The sequence below is a fragment of the Genypterus blacodes genome, unplaced genomic scaffold, assembly GCF_046128005.1.
Source record: "Genypterus blacodes isolate CSIRO-AG114 ecotype Tasmania unplaced genomic scaffold, CSIRO-AGI_Gbla_v1 ptg000332l_1, whole genome shotgun sequence".
NCBI classification, from domain to species: Eukaryota; Metazoa; Chordata; class Actinopteri; order Ophidiiformes; family Ophidiidae; genus Genypterus; species Genypterus blacodes.
In genome coordinates this window covers 395,227-404,092 of record NW_027467117.1, presented here as the reverse complement: position 1 = coordinate 404,092, position 8,866 = coordinate 395,227, and positions in this window count along the sequence as shown.

The window sequence follows — 8,866 nt, the reverse complement described above, 5'->3', positions numbered from 1 at the left end:
AATGAAGCCTGAGCAGCCAGAGCCTCTCATAGAGCAGCGCAGGTCCACTGGCTGCTCTGTTTACCAAATCCAGCTCTTTCCATTCAGTGATGTTTAGATATCTTATGGCCTCCAAATCAGCTCGGCACAAGGCAGAGTAATTGGTACCAGACCACAGTGCATTGTGGGAGTTCACGCGAGGACTGAAATCACCGTCGTGCCACTGGAGTTGTCTGACAGGCTCGTCTGAATGTGGAATGCTCGTTCATTATGCACATTAGCAAACGTCCTGCCTGATCTCCAGCCGTTAAACTCATTCTGATCAGCAAAACGTTCACGCTGCATGACCTCAAACAGCTGGAAACCTCTGGATCAGGAAATCAATACTCTCAATACAAGATCCATCAGAGTCTGAATGGTAAACAGTTTGTCAATGAACAATCCTGCTGTGATCAGATACAAGCTTTCCTCTGTTTCAGGTCCAATGTGAGCGATGGAGAGGGGGGAGGAGTGTGAGAGAGAGAGGGGGGGGGGGGGGGGGGAGAGAGAGAGAGGGAGGGGGGGGGGGGTGGAGGGGGAGAGAGAGAGAGAGTTAATCAACACGTGTCTGTACAAATGCTTTCACATGGGACGACGTCATGTGCCCACAGAAAGACATAATTTCTCAGCAGCTGCATGCACACACACACACACACACACACACACACACATGCACACCCACACGCACACACACACATGATCCTGGATAAATCAACATCAAAGGGCACCACAGCACATCAGCAGCATCATTACATAATGTCTGTGCCCAGGAATGTGTGTGTGTGTGTGTGTGTGTGTGTGTGTGTGTGTGTGTGTGTGTGTGTGTGTGTGTGTGTGTGTGTGTGTGTGTGTGTTACTCAGTGTAATGAGATTCTGGAGCGTATGTGACATGGGAACAATTATGTTGACGTTCACCGCAGATTTCTCCGGCCGGTTTGCCAAGTGGATGATGTCATAATGAAATTATTATTACAGTGAATGTTGTCTTTGTTACTGAAATCACGAGAGCGGCGATAAGTCATCACAGAAACAACAGAGGAACAAAGAATATAGAATGAGTTTAGATAGATGGTTTGTGGTTTTGTCTTTTCTCAGCATTATGAACTACATGTGTGTGTGTGTGTTAGTGTCAGGACATACATGTAGCTTCCATATTCACTTCAGGACCTTGGATGCTCACTGAGAGTCGCGCCGACGCCTCCGCTGCTTGATTGCTTCATGGCACGTAACAGGAAGCGAGCGGCGAGTTTGTGCTTTCAGCTTCACTGGCAGCTGAGGATGATTGAAGAAATGAACGTATGGGAACACAAACAAAGACATGTCTGACCCAAAGGAGGGGAGAGTGTAACAGAGGAGGTTTGGTGGCTTTGGGCCTCAGTCCTCCTCGGCCACCATGTGTCTGTGTTTCTGACCCCAAGACCTCCTGTGACACCCTTCATGCTCCTCTTCCTCTCTGGCCCCTGCGACCTCGTCCCGGCTCCTCAACCTCGACTTTCACGCCCAAATTTGGGCATCAGGGGAGAAGTTTGGGCATCTCTCCATAGCTGAGATGCTGATATGAGGAATGAAAGTGTCTCCTGATGGATGGCGTGTCAGGCGTTGGCTCTGGTTTGAGGTTTTATGCTTCTGACACGAAAACAGAAGATGAGCAGCATCCTTATCTTGTTTGCGTACGTTTCTGTGATATCCTTGAGCTCTTACACTGAATCATAATCATAAATAAGGCTAAAGAAGTCTTCACATCCATTTCTGCAGTGACACTAAAAGGTAGTGTTCAGATCTTTCTGGCAGCCTGAAAGCAAACGTGCTCTCATCAGAGTCCAAGGAAAACATCATCCTTACCTCAGCCCCACCAACCATGACTCAAGGAAACCAAGTTCTGATAGAAGACGGAAGATCTTATGGAGCGGAGAGATGAGTCACAAACAACATCAGTGAATCTGTTTTATGGAAGTAAGAAACCGATCCGACATGCTGGCGCTGGTGTGCGCTGAATGAAAGATATCAGGCCTGCTAATCGTGGCTAATGCAGCATGCTGAGCTGAGCCTAAACCCTGGATGAAGGTCTTATCTGGAGAAAGAGGCTCCGGGCTGCAGGAGGAATGCCAGGAGGAATATCTGCCTTCTCCTCCTTCTGCTCAGTGCATTAGGGATTCACCCGGCATCAGACGGACAGAGCGAGGGGAGCGGGGGGGCTTTGATGTTCTTAAATGAAACATCTGCACAGTGAGAGAGAGAGAGAGAGAGAGAGAGAGAGAGAGAGGCATGTGACTGAGGCTTCCCTGTCTGAAGAAAGTGGGATGAGAGGACACAAGTGGGGACCAAACCTCACTTTGATAACGTCTCACGCTCAATTTCCTGTGTTTTCCTCCCAAACTGGGCCACGCTGCTCCTGGAGCTTAAGAGCTTCTCTCTCATCTTCCTCTGCTCGTCTTCATTCTGCTGCAGATAAATATCCCGTGTTACAGATCAAAGACACAATGTTGCGTTTATTGCTCACCTGCGACGCGTTTCCAGTGGCTGCACCGGGTCAGGACGGGTCAGGACGGGTCAGGACGGGTCAGGACGGGTCAGGAGCATCAGAAAGTCTTTTATAGGCTTCACACAGTAAGAACACACACTCTGCACTGCTCAGGTTCCACAGCAGGGTGAGATGAGATGTTGAGATGGACGGGCAGCAGCCTGTGTGAGCTTCATGAGCAGAACTATACACAACTATAAAAGTTACAGAAGAAAGTTCATCCTTGAGTTTGACAAAAAAAAAAACTCTTGAAATCTTGGAAGAACAAAATGTCCAGAAACACTCAAATGGATTTTAATGTTCAACAGTTTACCTCTAACTGGAAACAGCAATCAAACAAAGTGAGGGAGCACAGTGAGCGAGCACGTGCACACTGAGGGACCACCAGAGACTGGAACAGCCTCCAGGAGAAACAAAGCCTGTCAGAGCTGTGAAACCACTACACATTACTTTGTCCTGTTTATTTTAAGATCCTTCCACTGGGAACTCAGTGTAACAGAGGGGAGAAGCGTGTCTGCCTCGGATTCATTCATTATTCATGCTGAGTTACAACTCTGAAATTGGAACTAAACCACATAGAACAAACACATGAAGGCCTGATCCCAGAGAGCCTGATCTCTGGTCCCGACCCAGTGATCAGTGATGCTGTATCTTAACTCTGCCTTCATCACAAACACACAAATACGTCACCTCCTGACATCTGAATGTGGCAATAATCACTTTTGTGTCCGGGAGGTGGTAGTTTACCGAGAGTCCTTGAAGGCAGCATAATAATGGCAATTTGACCGTAAAACGTTGTTGCTTTTGTTGTTTTAAAGTATTAAGGAAAGTTTTAAACATAAATCCTGCCAAAATATAAGCAACCAGACGGATTACAATTTTACGTAGCCGTCCAAAATAAATTCCAATTAAGTTAAGACCCAGATATTTATTTGTGTTTGGCACGGCGGTGATGTATTTCTGTAACGCTTCTGTAGCCTGTGGTGTCGTCTCTCAGTTGAGTCCTCACAGATGCCAGTTACATTCCTGTGGACAATGACTTTCTCTGCTCACGAGCTGGAACAGAACACTGGCAGGTCGTGTTTATGAGACGGCTGGCAGGTTGTCGTGTATTCCCACAGAGACATTAGTGTCAGAACATGGAGGGGGACTTCATCATCATGGCACTCTGAGGAAAGAGCCCTTTCTCTCACTGTAGATCTGCTTTAAGGTCACCTGTATGTTCAACCAATCAATCACTTTGCAGTATATGAGTACAGGACTTCACCCAAAATTAAACAGAATAGATGAAATGATCAAATAGTCAGCTGACGTGTTTTTGATCTATTAGCCCCCAGAGATTCATTTCATTTCAGCCAAAAGCTTTTGTCTAAAAAAACAAAGAAACTGCAGCTTCCTGCTCACACACACACACAGTCTCACACACAGTCTCACACACAGCGATGGTTTATTGTGAGCACGTAAAATGAGTTTCATACAAGACAAGAGTGAATGATGTCATCAACTTGGAGAAAGAAACACAAGCCATGATTAACCCCAAATATGACGGTGTGTGTGAAGAATGTGTGAGGTTACGTTTAAGAAAGCCTGACAACCGGAACAAACAGAGAAAAACAGGGAGAAACAGAGAGAAAGAGAGAAAAACAGAGGAAAACAGAGGAAAACATCTCCCCTCTCCTCCATTTAAACAGTGAACTATGAACCACGTGACTCCCTGCTGCTTACTGGTTGCAAACACACCTCCTGGTGGAGGATGTAGGAATAGCATCTGAGCGACATAACGGACATGAAACAAAGGCTGACACTTTGCATTTAGATAGGAAATATTTTAGCTGTTTTTATTTGCTGAGCTCTCCCCTCTGACGTCGTCATGGTGACTCTCACAGGACTCTTGACCTTTAACCTTCACTCACTTTTTGTTAACGTGTACTTCAACAATGATTTGCTTTCCCTTTGAGCTGAACTTGTCCGCAGAGTTCTCCAGTTATATAAAGCTTATGAGCTAATATGTTTGTTTGCTTTTAAAGCGTATCAGCTGTCAGAGTTCCTTGTTCTCTGTTGTTTGCCCACTAACATGCAGTGTAGCATCACAGTAGCTGCTCACACATATGGACACACACACACACACACACATCACAGCCTTCAGAAAGTCAAAATACCCTGGTTGATTTATTTCATAGCAGTATATAAACATCCCGTCCCAGCTAAACTACATCATACATATATAAGGAGTCACATCAGATCGGATTTTCACTTCTACATGTTTCCCATGAACGTCACATTAACATCATCACATGAAAAGGCTTCCAGGCCACCGTACACACATCTCTTACAGGTAATATTTCTTCCCACTAAACATTTGTCTCTTCCTCTTGTAGTTTTCCCTCCTTTTCTTGTTGAGCCACCGCAGACGAGCTCGGTCGCTTTTATCCTGGCTGGCTGATGGGAACCTCCGATCAGGGAACACTTCCTCCAGTTTGCTGAGGAAAAACAGCTCCAGGTTCCGCCCGGCCTGAGCCACCTCTGAGTCCGGCTACAGGGCAGAAGAACAACACGGATCAGAACCACCATAAAAACCACCAACGACTGCTTAGAATACAATCACAACAATTGGTAAGTAGAAAATAAGCTGGATTTATGCCTTAATGGGCCAAAGTTAATCTCTAAAATGTGCTTTTGCTCCACAGTGTGCTGTTATGTGAATGATTAAAATGTTGAACTCTTCTTAATCAGTCACTGAAGGAGTGTGGGGCCTGATTTAAGCACACAATTGCTAATAATTGCCTCATGATGCTTTAATCTGTCCCTGTTTGATGGACACAGTTAGGATCCCTATGTGATCACTTCACAATGGAAAACACACAAGCTCCTCCCACTCACAGTTTGGGTCTGATGAGCTGCTACATGTGGAACTGATTCCTACAGGCCATGTTGGGATAAATAATTCAATTAAACTAGAAATGACATGACGCCACCTAATCTGCTCCAGAGCCAACGTGCTGCTAAGAACTCACATAGTTGAAAGTAGCACAGTTCTTGAACATCAGCAGGACGTCATCCACAAACTGCTCGGCTGTGAAGTAGTGAAGGGTGTTGCTCTTGTCGAGTTTCCTCCGGATCACCGACAGGTCAATGGGCCTCTTAATGATCTGGTAATAGTTTTGAGCCTGGAGAGCATTAGAGGATCAATGTAACAGAGGATGTCATCATATTTACATCACAGTGTGGTGTGAAGTGAAGTGGAGCCTCCATTAATATGATGCTGTATGTCAGTGTGTGATACAAAGGCTAATGATGTGATTTAGTGTTTGATTTGGTTTATAAGGGATGAAAACAGCAGAATATTATGAATGTAAAACCTGTTGGACTAACCAGAGGGCTGACCGGCTCCAGGAACGGAGCACTGAGCAGGTGACAGGACAACAACAGGGTCAGCTTCTCACACCTCTACACACACACACACACACACACACACACACACAGGAGAGAGAGGAAGGGTGGGGGGGCAGAGAGGGCAAAGTCAATTCCAAGACTTTTGGCACATCAGAATCTGTGAATCAAAGCATCTTTCATGGAGCTGAACTCATTCCTCTCATCACTTCTTATGAAATGTACCGTACTAACAATTACATAAGTTCATCAATCAACGTGAATGTTGATACAGCTGATCTGTACTTCATACTTCTGATAACATCCAGACTAAAGCCTGTGTGTGGCTCACCCTCTGGTCCAGGCTGGACAGTGTGTACGGAGCTTTGACTCCCCCACAGCAGTGAACCTTCTCACAGTCATAGGCCTCCACTGTGTCCTGGTCCGTCCTGCACAGGGAACACAGCCAGTCGCCCCTGCAGGACACACAAAAGCTCTGTTATGCTATAGCGTCTATCATTTGGGCATGAAGTCCCTCCTACTGTATGTTCCCAGGGTGCTGCTCTCTATCGCACATAATGGGAAGCTGATGATGATGATGATGATGATAATGATGATGATGATGATGTCCCCATGTTCCCGGGCTTCACAGGGAGATTTAAACTGAAACCCACTGGGAATTGTCAGTACCACATCTAACAGCAATTCTCCCTGTACTTGTTGACATAAGCTACTTTACTCTTGGGACCAACGGATTGATGGGCAGACAGACTGCAGAGATCCACACCACAGACTTACACTGGGAGGCCTGAGAGAGGAGGGACGTGGCAGGCTAGGTGGAAGACCTTAGGGCAGAGGTCACAGCAGAGCAGATCGCCTCCATTCAGACACACTGCACAGAAGTCCTCACTCTCCTTCTCCTCAGCTCCAGCTCCAGCTCCAGCTCCAGCTCCAGCTCCAGCTCCAGCTCCAGCTCCAGCTTCATCTCCAGTTTCAGCTCCAGCTTCATCTCCAGATTCATCTCCAGCTTCAGCTCCAGTTTCATTTCCAGCTCCAGCTCCAGCTCCAGCTCCAGCTCCAGCTCCAGCTCCAGCTTCAGCTCCAGCTTCAGCTCCAGCATCAGCATCAGCTCCAGCTCCAGCTTCAGCTTCAGCTTCAGCTTCAGCTTCAGCCTCTTGAGCCTCTTCTTTGGTGAGTGAGCAGCTTTGAATGTGTTGATCTCTACTCTCATCCATTTGAACTACATCCATGTCACACCTGGATTCAGCTTCATCCTCCACCTCCAGGGTTCTGTCCAGGTCTGATTCACACTCAGGATCCAGTTCGATTACAATGTTCTGTTCTGGGTCTGGATCCAGATAAAAGGTCTCTGACTCCATTGTCAGTTCTGGGTCCCCCTCAGAGTCGGACTCAAACAGGATGTAAGGCTGGTCTGAATTAGATTCACAGTCAAAGCCTGAGTCCTCCTCAGGTTGTTGAGCTCCAGAGGAGGAGCTGTCGGGGCAGTATGGTTCAGTCCAGGACATTGCTGTTGTTTCTGGCTGGCTGGGATCTGAGGACTCTGCTGGGTGAAACTCAGATGACTCCTCTCTGATCTCCAAGATGTCCGACTCATGTTGACTGAATCCATTCTGCAGGTAGAGATAGAACCCACAGAGACAGGCGTATTGATACAGATATCATTGTATGATTCTCCTGTATGCTATGAAGGCTTCATTCACTTCTGTACCTGTTGATCCAGACAGACCTCGTCATGGAGTTGTACACATTGCTGGTACTGCAGTCGTACCAGAGACACCACAGGCTGCAGAGAGGACAGGGACACGGTCTGGAAGTTCAAACGTTCCAGGTGTACAACCGCTATGCAGGAGTTACCCAGAATCCTCTGGGCCTCTGGATGAATCCTTTGAAGTCAAATGAGAAAATGTACATAAGAACAAAATGTTACTTAGACATTTCAACCTACTGTTACAAATAATGACAAAGAAAGTAAACTAGTGTCATGTATCAAAGGTGCTGTCTCTGTTGCTCTTTGTTTTTTACCCTATTCTCTTGAGTAAAGCAGCCACTTCGTTGTCAGGAGCTGCTGCATGTCTCTGTGCTGTTTCGCATGATGAAGACGCCACTCTGGAGGAAGACACTTTGCAATGCGAAGAACGGATCGGCTCCATTTCCATCCCACAGAGTCCAGTCAGGCCAAGCTACTCAAAGATACAAAGTGCCCTCAAATTCTTAATCTTTACATAGCAATTCTCACTTTCTACCTGCGTTCAGCGTTACCTCTTCAGTCAGGAGACCTGGCACTCCTGCTGTAGTTGCTGGTTTTGGACTAGTCCCACATGACTTAGCCACCAGTGCCTGCTGTATTCTGTACTTGGCTACCTGTGGCAACAGTGTAGACCGCCTTTTGGGAAAGTTGCCATGGCGTCTGTGAGGCAATTCCTCCATCTCCAGGAGATCAAGCCTCTTGGGAAAAACAAAGAATCAGGAAAAACAGATAAGAAATGGCTCGTTCCAAGTCTCCTGATGCCAGAGTGTTGACAGAAAAATACAAACACAAAAACAAACAAATCCTACAATGCCAGGAATAAATAATAATAAAGAAATCCAATTAAAATTCAAGTTAATTTCGGCTTCTCAGACAGCTCTATTAGCAAAACAAACAATGTATCAGTTGAATGAACACAGATAACAAGATGGAGAAACAAGCCACCAAGTACATAAGATTCAGTAACAGCGCATAATTACCTTGAAGGAATTAAGAGTATTTGTGTCCTTATTTTGCCTTACATTCATGTAGTATAAGCAAGAGAAAAAAAGATGTTTGTAAAGCCAAATGCAGGTGTCGCCAGGTGGAGGAGAGCGTTCGATATGTCCACTACCAAGGGGACATGAATGAAGTGATTGGTGTAGACAGCAGAGCAGGCCAGCCTCTCCTGTCCCCTGACGTTACACAAT